The 15,196-nt window shown below is 46.4% G+C and overlaps 1 protein-coding gene and 1 long non-coding RNA gene across 4 annotated transcripts in view; both read left to right on the forward strand.

Moving 5' to 3' along the window:
• Positions 1-15,196, forward strand: part of LOC107217949 (myocardin-related transcription factor A) — a 169,380-nt gene that overhangs the window by 52,691 nt on the left and 101,493 nt on the right. The window lies entirely within an intron of this gene.
• The window catches only part of LOC124295027, a 32,421-nt gene continuing 31,032 nt past the window's right edge, over positions 13,808-15,196 (forward strand). For both annotated transcript variants that reach the window (XR_006904931.1, XR_006904930.1), the window contains exon 1: positions 13,808-14,825. This is a non-coding gene — a long non-coding RNA (uncharacterized LOC124295027). The remainder of the gene's footprint in view (positions 14,826-15,196) is intronic.

Here is a 15,196-nt window from a genome sequence, read left to right on the forward strand (position 1 = left end):
CCACAGTAAAGTAGTAAGCAGGATCGGCGGCCAGACGACCCGGGAGCGATTCACACACCGCCACACCTAATACATTTCAAATTATAATTGCTCCCCGCGCTTGCATATAAATGTATTTACTGTTTGAACCGACGCGGCGAGGGCAGCCTGCCTCGCCTCACCTCGCCTCACCTCGCCTCGCCTTACTTTCTTTGTCGTTGCGCAATGCCCGGATCGGGTGCCTTTCTCGCCTTGGTATAATTAGTTGAATCACTCAAGCATTTCCTTGTCCCAGAGCCGAAAGGTGCCTCTACCTTGTTCGTTCCTGATCATCGCAACTGACTCGCACTCGTTCCGACGACGATCATCACTACGGGAATTGCTTTCTCATTTCAATAATTACGGACTCAGACACGCACGTCTGCTTGCCTGCCTGCCTGCCTGCCTACGCTCAATCTAAACGCCAGTTTTCAAGAGGCTGCACAACGGGAAGAGGGTTACATGCCTACCGGAAAAAAATATCAATGTTCAACTACCGAATAAAGTCTGGTTACCTCTGCCAAACGATGCACGTACGATCGTTACATTACCCTTCGTGTAATCATGACACGGCGCTATTCAAACGTTACCTTCGGTTCGATCGATTACGCGCGCTGTGATTGTTATTTCATTATCTTATTCGTTAGGCTCCACCTCTTATTATCACCTATTCAACGTTCTAGCCGTCTCCCCCGCTTTCGCGAGATCGTATCTGATCCAATCGCACGGTTCAGGGTCTATATCTCCGCAAGCCCGTTTTATTTCTCACCTCGCGCTGATCGTGCCGCGTATCATTCGATAACGTCAAAGTGACGGACGGGCGCGATCGCCGTGAAATTTCTTCCTTTTTACCCTCATATTCGTCTTTATCAAGGAACGAGGCTGCGGCGCTCATCGCGTGTTTCCCTCGAAAGAAGGCTGCAGCGGTTTGGTACTCGTGAGTGTCGAGCACTCGGCAAGCATGCATTCCTCATTGCTCTCACATCTATTTCTCTGCGAATTATAACTCTACATAAATTCACGAAACTCTTCACGTCCGAGCATAATACACTTTGCAACCAACGCCTGCGAACCTATCGATTGTACGTATCGCATACTGTTTGCAAAAGTGATATATTCAAATCTGCGATCTCTCCGCGCATACGCAGCAGTTCAATTACAAGACTGTTACGAGAGCCGAAAGGTGTAATTATTTAATCATAAGCCGCACATCGTTCCGAGGAGGTGGTAATGGACCGAGTTTAGACGAGGAAGAGCAAACGCTCCCGCTCTTGAATAAACGCGGGATGCACACTTTCGTGCAAGCCAACGAAACAGACGGACGCGCGGGGCGCGGAGGCACGGCACGCATCGTGTAACGTATAGCGATTTAATGATCAGTCTGCGCTTTCGACGTAATATGCGTGTCGCATCGCGGCGTATCAGGTAGGCACCGGCAACGGCAACCTTAAAGTGGACCGTAACGGCCTTAATACGACCTTAATAATAAGCTGGACATACCGCGCGACCACGCGGCGATGAATTCGCGCCGGAAGGGCCACTTCGTTCGAACCGACTCAGCGTTGACGAGGATCAAGCGACCACAGGGCGAGAGAGAGAGAGAGAGAGAGAGGATGAGGCGTTGAAAATGACCGTCGTTAGCGAAACGATTCGCAATTAATTCCGCCTAACAAGATGCGGTCGCACCCCTGCATCGCCCCCGTTTGTCGAATCCAGTGCTCGTGATTCGCGAGCCTCCTCGAAAATAACACGTATTTTACCGCTATTTAACCACGTCGTAACGCAGGGAGAAAACACTTACTACGAAGGGGAACTTGAGCCAGCTTATTTTCATTTCGCAGGGATATCAAAATCAGTGTCTCTTTAACTTCGGCTCGTCAAAGTTTTATTTATATCCCACGGAGCTTGCGTAACGGTTGCTGTTATTTCAAAGTAAATTATTTGCAGTGGATTATTTCATTTTTTTTTTTTTTTTCGCGAGAGTCAGATTTTAATCAGATTTTAATTCGTACCGATCGTGAGGTTCTTTTTTCTTCTTTTTTTTTTACTGAACTTGCTAAGGATCAAGCCCTTGTTAATTGCAAGGTGAAGAATTCCGTTGCCGTTACAGCACTGGAAATAAATGTGGCAACGTAACGACGCCGCGACGTTGGCTACTGTGTCCATTATCTACGTATGTATAATAATACTCTTCGGCTGTCTCGAATCGAGAGGTAGTTATGAGACGATGAACGTATTTTTTTTTAAACACCGTCGTCCTGCTCTGCACTTTTGAATTACGGTTCGTTGGGGTTTTTTTTTTTTTTTTTTTTGCCTTTGAATTCTTCGCGTTTATTCACTTATTTTTATTGTTAGTTATTTTCATTGCCGCATTTTTTTCTCTCGATTTTTCATTTATTACCGTTGGACGAAACCGGGTGAAAATGAATTGGTACGCGAGATATAAACATATATGTATACATATGCACGTATGTATGTTACGTACGTGATTAAGTACCCGCAGTGCTTGTAAGTAATAAATATCAGTTGTTGTAATTTCATTCGATTAACAATCTCGGTGATTGGCAAACCTCGGCGGTCGTTCCGTGTCGTTAATATCAAGGAATATTAATTGTCTCCGGAGGAAGATTGACATTCGGATACATATGCACACAAGCCGGTAGACAATATTCGTCGCTTCGACCATCGCCACGACAATGATCAAAAAACCGCCGACACCGACCGACCGGGGTATATTGGATAAAATTCGCGCCGTCTCATTCTAAGCAATGTACACCACTTGTCTATTGATATTCCGCTGACAGTTCGATACGGGAATTACAGGACATGGACTTTCAATACCCGCTTGTCCGACACGCATCATTCGTCCCAGTGGAACTCCTCAGTTATTCAATTTGCAAATATTGGCAGTTGGAACTTGCCCTTGGGCTTCGATTCCTTTCCTCATATCCAGCCCAACATTTCTTTTCCCCGCTCTCTCCCCCCCCCCACCCCCCGCCTTGTTTCTCTTTTTTCCTTCACTCTTGTTTTTTTCATCAATCCTCTTGCCCCCTTCTTGCCCTTCTTCTTCTTCTTCTTCTTCTTCTCATACCGTAGGTGCCTCTCTTCTCTTCTCTCCCAGTCGTTGGGTTCCTTTTGCACCGAACATCCAGCTAAGTTTCACCAGTCACCGTTCCCAGCCTTCCGTCCTCGCTCACTTGCTCTCACGAACAAGAACAAGAACAAGAACAGATCTCGCATGCGAGATACCCACCTCATTAACCGATGAATCGATAAAAATTTCAATAGTTTATGTTTCATCATCGCGCTACTTGTTTCTCGCCCGCTTCGCGGCGATGCAGCTCTCTTACCAACCGATATCGTGAGGAGGGTGTCTCGTCGAGTTGTTCGATAAAATGATGAAGATGAAAAACAAAAACGACGAATAAAAAATATCACACCAAGCTCCGCACCCACTGTATTATACGATGACTTACCGCTTTAACACCGATGATTTATCTTGTAAAATTGTACCAGCAAAGCACTTACACCTGCTTATGGCTGCAACGTTCTCGTTCCAATATAAATCGTAACAATTCGTCATTATATTACGAACAACCGGCATAAGAGAGCAGTGTAAACAGAAATACCGTTCGAACAACAAATTTTTTTCGAATGAATTTGATCCGGGTACTGGAAAACACGATAATGCTTTCAACCTCGATTTTACGGACAGTAAATCTCCCCGCAGTCCTGATTCTCGGGGGGGCCGAACAAACGCCTTAAGCGAGACGCCGAAACGCGTGTCGATTCGCGGTGCCAATTTGACGGTCAGAAATCAATATCCCAATAGTTTTTAGGTTTATACTTTTACGAGCACGCGAACGATTTTATTACCCGCGAGGCTCGTTAGCTTCAGAAAAAGCGACGGTGGTTTCGCGGCGGCCGCAAGCGTAGGACAAAAACGGTAAACGGCACTCGGTGGAAGTAGGGCGAAATTTTAATCGCAGGGTTTGCGGCTTACGTGCCGCGCTCGGATATTCCTACTTGAATACTACAGCGATCATCGATCCACCGGATTCTAAGAGATGAATTCCCGCCGATCGGAGCGCTCACCAGACACGCGATCGAATCGGCATAATCGATCTTGCCATTGCGAACAAGCGACTCATCTAAACAAGAAAGTCCGCGGTACCCAGACGACGCTGCCGAGGTAGAACAAGTCCATTCAACTTAAAGCGGCACGTGAGCTCCGGCACCCGTGCGGTTAAAACTTGATCTGATTTTATTTCACTTTACTCTCTTTAATTTTCTACACTCGAACGCTGATTTATTCACGGCTGATCTTCCGGCGCCAAATGTTTTATTTTCGTATCTTGATTTATTCACTCCTACGGTTGTGGGACTCTCGGGAGAAGAAAGACAGAGACGGTGGAAAGAAAGGAGGGTAAGGGGCAGGGACGGGGGGTGAAAACCGACAACGCGTCATTGTTCAACGCACAGGTAATACAATTCGCAGGTTACACGCGCAGGTATATATATCTGTTCAATTATACGTCGAGTTAATTTTCATCACGCGTCGATCGAAATCGAAATTCGTACGATTGCCAAACAAAACGTAGGTTATACGTCGATTGTGACAGGCGAGTTCGTTGTAGCCACGTTACACGCATCGCGTCGAACGGACGTCTCGGGCGGGTTCGCTTTTTAATAACGCGTACGTTGGGACGAGGCCTCGCCCTCTGCCAAAGAACAAGCCAAATAATAATATCACATGGTCCGCTTTTACAATCCATTACCGAGGAATGTGCCTTACGATATATGTATACACACGTGCATGTGTGCGTCCGTGTGTACCTCGGAGACTCGTTTGCGGTTCGAACATGACCTAACAAACGTAAAATCTGAGCATGTATATATAGACCGAGCGACTACGACCGGTCCGTATGGCGTATAAACGCGTGTGTTTCATGTTTCGTGTTTCTAGCTGTTGTCGATCGCAGTAATGGGCCACGGACTCGACCCCTCGACCCCAGCCCGCAATACGATTGAGATGTAGCAACGGTTGTGTGATCCAGCCTTTGGTTACCGATACGTCTTTATCATTGGAGCCATTAATTTTAGTGCGCAGGACTATCCGACGTTTCTCGATTCGGTACATATAGGTGGAAATAAAAATTGTTGCAGGCATGTTGAAAGAAAAAAAGACGACAACTTCCGGCACCGATCGCGACCGAATAAATGAAACGTGGGCCTTTCACCGTCGAGATCGAATCGCGTCAATGATCGACACGTGCTCCACCCTCGGTCGGTCTCGGTTGTATCGTGAAATCGGTCCTCACGTATCACAAAATTGCGGGTTTGGTGCCGTAATGGTGAATAACCGCGACCTCCGATCGGGGGACAAACGGTGTCGGATTGCCCCACGATTTCGCTTCACCAAATTGTATGAAATTAGAACCTCATTCAAAGGTGCGAACGTCCGACAGAGAACAGATCTAACGGTGGTCCTACGGCGAGATCGAGATCGTGACGATCGATCAAGGCCCTTAACGATTGCTGAAGGATATCGCTGCAGAGCTCGGTAAGATCCGTAGAATCCGGAGTATGGACAGCGATATTCCAGAAGGCTGCTTTTGACTTCTTTCGACCTCCTCGAAAGCAGCCGATAAATCTAAGTACTCCGTTCACTCAACTCGCCTCACCGCGTATCTTACACCTATTCCATTCCATTTGTAATTATATCAGAAGCGAATAGTTTCATACAAACTATTCGCAAATAATCAAGACCGAGTCGAAGTACGATAATTAAATTCCAGCGATTCTCATTCATGCCCAACGCTTAAATTCCCGGGATTCTTCTTCCGGCTGTCGTTACGTTAGCACATAGACGATGACGGCGCAGGGAAAGTCTCGGAATCTTACGGAGTAAGCGGACCTTTAATCTCTCTCCACGCATGCCTCGATCCTCTCTCCGTATAATAACACAATCGCGAAATAGGTGTTGCCCCACACAAAGGTACAGGCACCGTTGTCAGGTTACAAGTCGACAGCCGTTTCATTCCTGACGGGCAAATCAGCCTGTTTTTCTAACGTAATTGAATTTTGCCTTTCGCGACGCTGCCCGATAATTGACGCCTGCCGTAGATACTAAGTCAACGAGCCGTGAATCTCGTCGGTACAGCTATACAAGGCGGCCCCGTCTCCACGGATTCGTCCGATTGATTCTACGCGACGACGTGAAAAAAACCAAGAAAATTTTCACGTTATCCGAGAAAAACAGTTTCTCTCCAATTGCCTTCGCAAATGTTTATTCGCCGTTCGGTTCTTTATACACATCCGGCTGTTCTCCCTTGTTACCGTTTCTTATCTATCTGCCTTCTTCCCTCGTCGCTGTAATCCCGTCGCCGACTTGTCGTTACGCTTATTCCGATCCGGCGAGTAATCTCGGTGTTTCTATCGTCACGGAGTAAAACGGAGTAGCCCTTATCTTCCGAGTGCCTTTGAGCATTCCGCCCGAAGCGGGGACTCGAATACAATTATTCCCCCCCGATGAAATTCGTTACTTACTACTTCTCGGTTATAGCTACGCGGTGAAACGCGTTCCAGTCTCGCGTGCGGGTCGGACCGGAGATCGTAATCAAAAATTTGAAAGAATTTTGAGGAAAGAAAATTACTACGTACGGATAAGACGGCTATTAATTTTATCCGACATCGGTATTTCCGTATTATAAACCGCGCTGTGCACGACGCTGACGATTGTGAACCGCGGACACTTGCCTCCGGTAGAGTGTCAACAATGCCGTATTTTCTCTCGCTCTTCTCTCAGCACCTCGGCACAACTGACCCGAGCTAAATGGAACACGGGGTACCGATACCCACCGGGTGCCTTTGAGCACTCGGCCGACTCCCTTCGTCCGGTGATTGGAATTCCATCGTCCAATTTATGCATAGCAATCACGGTGCGTGGTAGACATTCACAACACCGAGTAGAGTTTCGGGTGTTCGGTACTTGGAGGAGGACACCACCGCAGGTGCAACAACGATAACGTTACACGAGCCTCCGTACCTATTTCTTGACGCGATAAAGAAATCGGGCGCGCGTATGGCAACCGCGTCATACGCGCCTTGTGCAGCCGATTCCTTCTCGCCTGGTCACATACATATCTCTCTACCGGCACCTACTTAGCCCCCCGTTTTCTGCCTACAAACAATCATCCGTCCATCCATGCGAGAAATCTCTCTCGGACGCGCGCGCATGTGTGTATCGGTAACTATCTCCAGATTACAGGGTTACCGAGCCGCCCTGCGGTCTTCTCAGCCTCGATCGCCCTCCTCCGTAAAAAGTGTAAAAAGTAATCACGCGTACAAAAGAACGGAGACGATAGTCAGAGAAGGAGGAGAGAAGCAAAGAACAAAAAAAAGGAAACCATCTCTCGCCACCATTTCCTGCAACGAGTGCCATCTTTCTTCCGTTACGTAAACGCATCCGAGCTCGTGATATCCTCAGCTGATCCTGTCGCTCCTTTCTTTTTCTCTTTCCTCATTTCACAATCAGCTGTGCATGTACCGTGCGATCGATTAACGTGATTTTTTTTTTTTTCTTGTTTCAGGTAAGCTTCAGACCGCGAAGAGCTTTACGAAGTGTGGGTAACTATGATAAACTTGTTTAAGAGTACAATCGTTGCTGGTTTTCATCCAGTCGTATACAATAGCACGCGTTTTGAAGAGCGCATCAAACTGCCTCCGAGCCGAATGGTCGCAAATCGTGGTTTCCGATTCGCGCGTTAATCACGGGGTCTTCGGCATCTCGAGCAATGACCTCGATCGTTCCTGACAGGCGGAGAGACGGACGGACAGACAATCATTCGAGTCAAGTCAAGTTTTGCCGACGTGGGTCCGTTTAACGCACGCGGGAATTTCAAAGAGTCCGACGTCGTCGACGGAATTACTGCACCAATACCAGCCACCGAGCTACCAACCTCGTACCCATACCCACCTATCCACCCCGTGTAAAGGTGAACTGCTTCGGTCAGCTCCTGACATATTTTGTGTACAATTTACACACGACTGACGCTAGGCAATCACGACTCGCCAGTCCAACGTCCGTAAAGACCACCACTATATGTATAACACGCCGCGTGCGCAATCCTCTTGTCTGTTAGATTAACGATTGTATACGAGGCGTCGGTTCAAAAGTCGGTCGGACGCCCGTTCTAGCTTGATAGTTTTTCGAAAAGTATCCATCTTGGCGAACGAACACCAGCCAGTCCGGAGTCTTGAAACGAGGTGATTTGTCAACCATTACCAAACTTGACGGTATCGACCGTTAGCGTTTTTCTCGCTGTACCTTCGACTCGGCGCCTCGAGGATTGCGTCGATCGGATCAAATTGTCGTGAGGCATGTCGAATGAGCGATACGCAATTGTTTGCATCGTTCCCTGTATTATCGCAGGTACATTCGAGTCTTTTACGACACGTCGAAAAATCCCGCCGAATCTCGAGGACCCCGATATTCGGCGAGCGTTGTACCGCGTTCGCGCACGAAAGGGGGGTCGTTGATTGCGATTTATATAATGTCAACTTTCTTGCGGGTCCTGTTGTCGGACCGGTAGGCGAGGTTAGCTCAACCGGGGTTCCTAAATGCAGGAGGCAAAAGGCGGCCCTGCTGAAGCCGCATCCTCGGCGTCGGTGGCAGCGGCGAACGTACAACATACCTCTACTTATACCCGCCGATGCCCCATGCAGGCAGGCCGCATGCGGGAAAACTGGATCCTCCCGGAGCCGTAAATAGGGGGCGGGAGGGGGAGAATAAATTAAAGAACGGGTTCTCCCTCGCTTTAGGACCTCATTACGTCGAACTTCATTTGTTCCCGTTTTCATCGGTCTGTTGGAACGCCTTTGGCTGTTTGGAGAACCAGTACGCGAAAAAATGTTACGCGCGGAGCGATAAAGAAGCGCAACCGCGATCACGGTATAAAATAGCGAGGAACTTTCTGGGGGATTTTTAAACTTTTTTCATTCCAAGTATTTTTGCAACTCGCCGCGTTTCTGCACTCGGTATCTGTCGAATGATTCGTATTACCGTATGGGATCCGCAATCGTAGACCAGCAAGGTAGGTACGTGTCATCCGTAACTGTTCCTGCGGAGATCTGCAGAGATCCGGAGGCCTTATAACTCTGTAACAGCACCGGCGGCAGCTAGAAAGCGCGAAGGACACGGCGCGACTCTGCAGGCTTGCCACTCGACTACTCACCTTGCCATTTTTATATTTCTCATTAAATTGCATTCTCCGAAGACCTACTTGCATTTTCAATTCTAAGCTAAAGTTAAATTGCCCATGTTTGAACATTGCGCGGAACGCCGGGATACATGCGTGTATGTATATAATATGTACATGTATCTAAAAACGGTGTTTCGTTTCCAGGTAAATGTCAGAGGAACGACGTTATTGCCTTGAGGTACTTTCCTTAGATCGAATTAATTACTGATTATACTACATGAAAGCGCAAGGTCAACCGCGATATTTAATTCTAATCCGCACCACAAAGAGATGAACTGAAAAATCGATTTCGATTCTTGTCCCACCGTCGGACGTATGTATGATATGCGTAATGTGTATACGCGTTTCCAATCTTCGTAACGTCGCTGAATTCTTGTATAATTTTCCCTTTCGTCATACCTCATATGCATATTACGTTAGCACGTTATTATACTACAGCAGACAAGCCGAGGTGAGGCGACAGTGATTTTTTCACCAGTGATCTAAGAATTCAAAAACCTAGACAGGCAAACATCCGCGCACGCGTAACGTTCTGTTTAACGTGCTTGGTTATGTGGACCGAATGCTGGCGCCTGGAAGAGAACCTCACAGTCTAAATAGGCGCCAGCGTCAGCTTGTCAATCGAATAACTTAATAACATCAATCGCCACCATACACGGAAGCGTATTGAAAATTGAACATATGTAACGTATATGTGAGAATTATGCGTTAATACCTCCCCAAAAGAGAAAATGAACGTTTACTTGTGCGCTCGTATCGATGGTACGGACGTGTTTCTTTCATGTCGATGGGAATCCGTCTGAAAATATCTACGACTCATCGATGGATGGAGTTGTTTACTCGGAACCATCAACTTTTTCTAAAATTCAAACGATGGATGAAAGGATCGCTGTAATATACGAAACGGGGCCATTAGCCCCGTGAAAATCGAATTTGTAAAGGTATCTGATCATGAACAGTAACGTAACGTCCATTAAACGCAATTGTAATCAAATTCCAGGATACATTCACAGCTGCGTTCTACTTTCGTATAGGAATCCTACGTTTCAAATCAATCTCCCTCCGTTCACTTATGCCGTTTAACATTAGTTTTTGTTTACGAAATTCGGGAGCCAATTAAAAACGCTTCATTGTGCAACAGATAATTATATTTCCTTGAACCGTTTCAATTATATCCACCATACGTATACACATAATACACATCAAACGCTGTTTTTAATTTTTTTACTTTATTATTATCACTCGCTACTCCATTCTCATTTCATTTTGGCTGTCGAGAGTGTTCGATTCACATCTTTAGAAAAGTGTATCTATGATACGCCACGGACGGATGAACTTGCGCAACCCATTACCGGGCCAAACTATTTCTGCTATTCTTTGGCCTTTGATTGTTCTTCTTAACGATCGATTTCTACACTTAATTTATCTGGGTTAATACGAACTTCTTCTGTAAACATTTCTAAGCACTTTCCGATCAATCTGTTCCGTGTAAACGTAAGTGTTTCTATCAGAGGCAACACGCGCGTTTAATAGCTTTGTCACTCGGATAAAACGTCGATTCTTTTCTCTTGTTGTCCGGCGTTAAATTGCCTCTTCAAGTTCAGTGATTCGGTACATTCGCTACGATTCGATTGTCGATGAAATTATTGTTATTCCGATTCGTCAACGGCCGTAGAAATAATTTTATCCCACGTGGCAGAGGGAGCAATAAAACGGCGGATATAAGAGGTATTTATCAAATAATCGTTGTCGGCGTTGCCGTTCGTTCAAAGAATCGTTGGTTAAGCGTCCCGCTAAACGGTCTACCCCTAACAAAATGGTTAATACTGGACCCGCAACAAGCAGCGCTTCTCGAGGCGAAGGCAGTAAACGAAATGGACCGATAAAACAAGAGGGCCAAAGTGTCCGTTTGATTGTCGATCCGTCTGTAGTCTGTAATAAAGGCGGCCTTACGGACACCGTTAAAAACTCCCTTTAAGTACAAAGAATCGCGAAAACAAAAGACGGTGCTTTACGAAACCGACGCCCGCAGATAAACACTGGACTCAAACTTGAAACCGGATGGTTTTGCAGGCCGTCGTCCGCAGCTGGCTTATGCAACTTAAACCGAGCTGCTTCTCGTTTAATGGTCTGGAAAATTTCACCCGTTGTCCGAACGCGTTACTCTCAATTCTGCGTACCTAGAATTACCATTCTGTTATTCTACGCACATATGGTATCGGTTATTGTACCGTCAAACAGTCAGTCATCACCTTCATAATGTCGTAATTCTTTCCGCAAGAGCCTGATGTTTTGATCAGCGCAACTCGAATCTGGGTCGGCACTACAACTACAGTGCAATATAGTAGTAGTCGTAGAAGTAGTAGCAGTAGTAGTAGAAGCGGAAGAAGAAAAAGAAGACAATCTTGACGACGGATAGGTAATCATAAATATTTCTATTATCACAGATATGTGTAACGAATTGATACGAAGCAGTTGGCAGACGAATAAAATAGTCCGGTTGAGAAGGGACGCAAGCATACGATTTGTCAAGCACCAACAACGCCCGCGCAATATTTTTATTTCGCCACGTGATTGAGACGATAACTCGAGATCCAGATCGCCGCCGTTTCATGTCAAGTCAGCTTTGTCAAGTAACGTCTGCATCACGTTCGAGTATGAAAAATTTTGCATATGTTCAGGTCACGTTCGGTTCGTAATACTGATTACTGGAACGCGTGTGAAGCGTCATCGTCACAGCCTAATCTGCGTCGAGTCAAAAAGACAAAATGACGATGACGTTTCAATTAACTGTGAATTCTACATAATGATCCTGGTACGAATGCGTTGATTGGACAATGATCGAGTCCAGGGTGTCATTTCTACCTACGTCTCGTCCGTCTCGATTTAATCCGATAGACGTTACAGAAGTAAATAGCTACGGCTGACGTCTGGTACATACGATCTTTAATTGGTCAGTTCTTAAAAGTCTATTTTCTGCCGAGTGAGAGGCAATTTTGCAACCGGCAATCGACGGAGAAAATCGGTAATTAGTCGAGCGTTATTACGCCGAGTAAAACGGGCCCGCAAGCTGAAAATATACATACAGGTATGAGAGAAATGTCGGCGTCATAGTAGCTGGTATATCCTGTATATGTGTATCGCTTGGGCATCAGCCTATGGCAATATTGACGTATGGGCTGTTTCACGGGATCCACGATTGGCTGCCAGGGTCACACTTTCCATCTTTCGCATCTCGATTCCGCTACGATTAGTTTTTGCGCTACAATTTTTTTTTAAAACTTCTCCTTTTACCCACCGTAAATTATTACGAACGAGAATTTTAACAAGCGAAATGAGGTTGTCGGTGAAATGTGAGCAATGTGAAATTTAGAAACGAGGAGTACGTAAATTGCGCATAAATATCACGCTGCGTGTTTCTCTCAAAATACATTATTTGAAAATTCAGTGAAATCGCGGGACTCCAAAGAAATTTTGCTATGCTTCAATCTGTCTCCAAAGACCAGTTGACGGAAATATACGATTATATCTCAATCTCAAATCGTTTAACCTGCTTTTCAAAATCACGTAACCAATTCTTGAAAATGACGAAAACGAAGGGACCGGATTTCAGTTCTGTTCCGACGTAATCTCGGGGTTGGAAATTCGGATACACAATAAAATGGTTCTTTGCCGCAGCATCACAGAAGCGTGCATCGGGCACACGATACGCATCCCGATAGCAACTATCGACCGTGATCAGAGCGAGAGAAGTATAGAGAGCAAGTGCGACGTGGAAGGTCGGGGAACGAGCAAAGGGAACCAGAGCGATATATTCCAATTAGTCCACGGAAAGATAGGCTTTCCTTGGAGCAAGCGAATAGTCTGCCTTAACAGGTGTCCGGTTGTTGGAAATTCATATCTGCATCGACGAAGTGATTCGCGTCGATATCATCTCCCACCTTTGCATCTATCGCCGCCTACGGTCTCGATGCTAATTCGCAAACCGACATCAGGCAGAGCCGGGACACCATGCTTCGATCTGGTCGTCCACGTCATGCAGGTGAACGCGTTGGCGGATCATACGTTTCGCAGAGTCAACAGGCTTGGCTACAGTTGCCATACGTTGGAAACAGGTACCCCACTATCGTGGGAGATATAGTGAGAAAAAGAGAGAAAAACGCTGGCAGCAAATAATCTACCCGGTGTTTTCGAAACGAATTCTTCTGCGGTTTCGACTCGCTACGAACGTGACCCTGAAACCCTGGCCTGTAGGAGGAAGCTCGTCATCGGCGGATACGTGTACGTGTGATTTCGTGTGATCGTTGCACAGGGACTGACCGATGCGTACCGTTAAACCGATTCCTGGAACCGTATGATCAATCCCAGCTGCGGTGAAACACTTGACGACTCTGTCGATCTGAGGATTCTTCTGAGCCTCCCCGTACGTATCGTGGCAATTTGCGGAGGCAGAGTTGACGCGTGGGTTTGTCCCTGCCCTCCCGACTTCTTCTTGGGGACCGAACCGCCGCGCCACGCTGGCCACGCGATTGCAGATCAGTGTTTAATGCTATTCCTGTTTGAGAGGACTGTGGCTGCTGCTTAGTGTTTGCCGAGTGGGACTCGACACCCGGTGCACGTTGGCTACTCGACCACCTCCAACCATCGTCAACCACCACCACCACCACCAGCACCACCACCTCAGCAACAGTAACAGGAACGACCATCGGGTCCTCTGGTGGGGGTTGGAGCCTGCACTCTGGTCCGGATGTCGGCTGTCAGTGAAGGTGATAAGGTACGGGTACTGTCGATGACGATATCACCGACCGCCTGCATTGTCGGCGCGTCTCTAAACACCACGTGTCACGTCACTTCCACCACCTTGAAAAGTCTCCTCAATGTCAAGGAGGATCTTTTGTTTGATCTCTCCATTTTTCACCTCCCGATTATAGATATATAATATTTATTCCATCGTACCATCCGCATTGCACACGCTCGCTCATTGTACTTTTCACATTATTGTCCATCTGACTGAAGAATTTTCTTTGTCGAACCCTCCCATTGTCAGACTTTTCTTACTTCACTTGTATACACACACTGAGTATTTTGCCACATTGCTTACGCGAGTATCGTACACGATCATCGTTTATCGGGATTCATGAACGGATTTATCTTCATTCTTCGTGTAAATCGCATTCCTCACCGACAGTACCTCGATCTTGTTACGACTTCGCTCACGAAACGAAAAGACCGAAGACCCGAATGCACGAAATGTAACCGGATGCAGGAAAAGCCGAATCCTGGACCGACCCGAATAAGAGCGGCAAACACGAATACGAACGCGAATACGAAGACGAAGAATAATAAGGTGCGCGCCTCCGGAGAAATACAGGAAATATTTTCGGCGCCGTATCCAACGACCTCCGATCAACGACGACCCGTTCAACACCAACGGAAGACACTACGAGGACTGACTCTGCCATTGGGCTTATTTGGTCAATCGCTCTGAGATAATTGCCTTGATTATTTTTCTTACCAATCAACGGGAATCAACCTATTCGATCGGTGAGAAAGTTTCTATCGATACTGTACAACGGCGCAATAAAATGTAATTTGTCATCATTATTATTTGTCTACGTCAACAACTTATTCGCGTCCATTACGAACTAGCCAAATGAAATTTCACCCACGTAGCGAAGGCTTTTTTGCTTTAGAGATGATTCACGTCTAGTTTGTAAATTCACAGTATCACTTGGGTAATTCGCGGTCGGCAATGTGCGTTATGCAATTTAGAAACGTAAGTATATGTATAATCTGCAGCTATTCAAATTCAAGTTCACCGGACACTTTGAAGCCGTTGGTAAAGTCAAATGATTCACTAAATTTATGCAACAATCTATTCAACCTCGCCTACGACTCGGATCGTTTAGTTTAGA

This window comes from Neodiprion lecontei, chromosome 6 (assembly GCF_021901455.1).
Source record: "Neodiprion lecontei isolate iyNeoLeco1 chromosome 6, iyNeoLeco1.1, whole genome shotgun sequence".
Classification (NCBI taxonomy): Eukaryota; Metazoa; Arthropoda; class Insecta; order Hymenoptera; family Diprionidae; genus Neodiprion; species Neodiprion lecontei.